We start from the raw sequence: 1,433 nt of genomic DNA, 5'->3' as shown, positions 1-1,433 counted from the left end.
GTTACAGACCACTACTACCACCAGATACTTGTATAGTTTTCCTAGTCCCTTTCACAGATAATTTCTCAAAAATGTGTGGTGTGCACTCCCTTCTTCTGTTTCCACTTATTTCTCCTTACTCCCCTACAATCTAGTTGCCTACAACCACTTTTCTACTGAAATTGCTTTTCCAAAGGTTGACCTCGTAAACACCAGCTTTAGAGAATTGTTGTCAGTTCTCACAGTCCTTAAGATTTTTCAGCAGTTGTATTCTTCTTTAATTATTCTTTTCATTTCCTAACAATTTATTTTAAAATATGGAAGACTTCATGAATTTGCGTGTCATCCTTGAAGAGAGGCCATACTCATCTTCTCTGTATTGTTCCAATTTTAGAATATGTGCTGCTGAAGTAAGCATTCGCCTTAACTTAGCTGTAGCATTTGGCGCTGTTTGCCACATTGTCCTTCTTGAAACTCTTTCTTTCCTCCCTTGGCTTTTAAACATAGCATTATTCTGATTTTTAGAGCTTATAATTCAATTTTAAAAACATTTGTTGAGTGCCTATCACAAATAAGAGGATTCTAACCTCTAGAATTACACTCTAATTGAGCTTTCTCTGTCTCTTTCTAGGGTTCCTCTTTCTCCCCCTGTACTTATTTTGGACATTCTGCCTTTCCCTCAGATCATGATGAGGCTAATTTCATGGCTCCAACCAGCATTTCTATTCAGTTAATTCCCAAGTCTATATCTCTGACTTCTTTCTTATCCCTGCTGAACCCTGGCTGATACTAAACATCTCCAACTGGACATCCCACCAAAACTACACATTAACACTAAACTCCTCATCTTCCCCAGTAATGCAAGTTCTCTAACCAGCTCCCTTATTTCTGAAGTATTGGTATATGACATTTGTGGAGGGATATTGTGTATAACCTTGATTCATTTAAATTTATAATATTATTGAAAAGTACTGTTAGTCTAAAACTAATTGTGTACTACTAACTTAAATGATCTCCATTATTGCCATTAATGGCTATTATTAGTGATTTGGGTTTTAAGGTGGAGTCAAGTAGTTCCATCTTAAACACAATGGACTTTTAAAAGCCTTTCTTTCCAAAGGCACATTTCAAGATATCAAAAATGAAACCCACTCAGGACAAAAAATAAATTGTCCCTCTTTTGGGGGAAAAAAGAGGAAGAGAAAAGAGGAGGAGGAGCAAGAGGAAGAAAAAGGGGAGAATGAAGAGGAAGAAGAGAAGAAATAGCAAGAGCCCCCCAATTTCTATTTGAATTAGCAGGTTGGATCCTTAGAAGGACTACTATCTGTCCTACTCCTAAGACTCCAGTTCATTCCTTCCCACAAATACAACCTCTATGCAAGGAATAAGCTTCAACTTAGATCACCATAACTGTAGAGAGGCACACATTTAAGAACTATGTGTATCACACATTT

At 36.9% G+C, this 1,433-nt stretch overlaps 1 non-coding gene across 1 annotated transcript; it reads right to left on the bottom strand.

Moving 5' to 3' along the window:
• Positions 1-290: 290 nt before the first annotated feature.
• On the bottom strand, positions 291-397 carry LOC118852531. The gene has a single exon (XR_005010603.1). It is a non-coding gene; the product is annotated as a U6 spliceosomal RNA (small nuclear RNA).
• Between the last annotated feature and the right edge of the window lie 1,036 nt (positions 398-1,433).

Source organism: Trichosurus vulpecula, chromosome 5, assembly GCF_011100635.1.
Source record: "Trichosurus vulpecula isolate mTriVul1 chromosome 5, mTriVul1.pri, whole genome shotgun sequence".
NCBI lineage: Eukaryota > Metazoa > Chordata > Mammalia > Diprotodontia > Phalangeridae > Trichosurus > Trichosurus vulpecula.
Note: the sequence above shows the minus strand (reverse complement) of the source record. Positions and strands in the feature narration are given on the sequence as shown.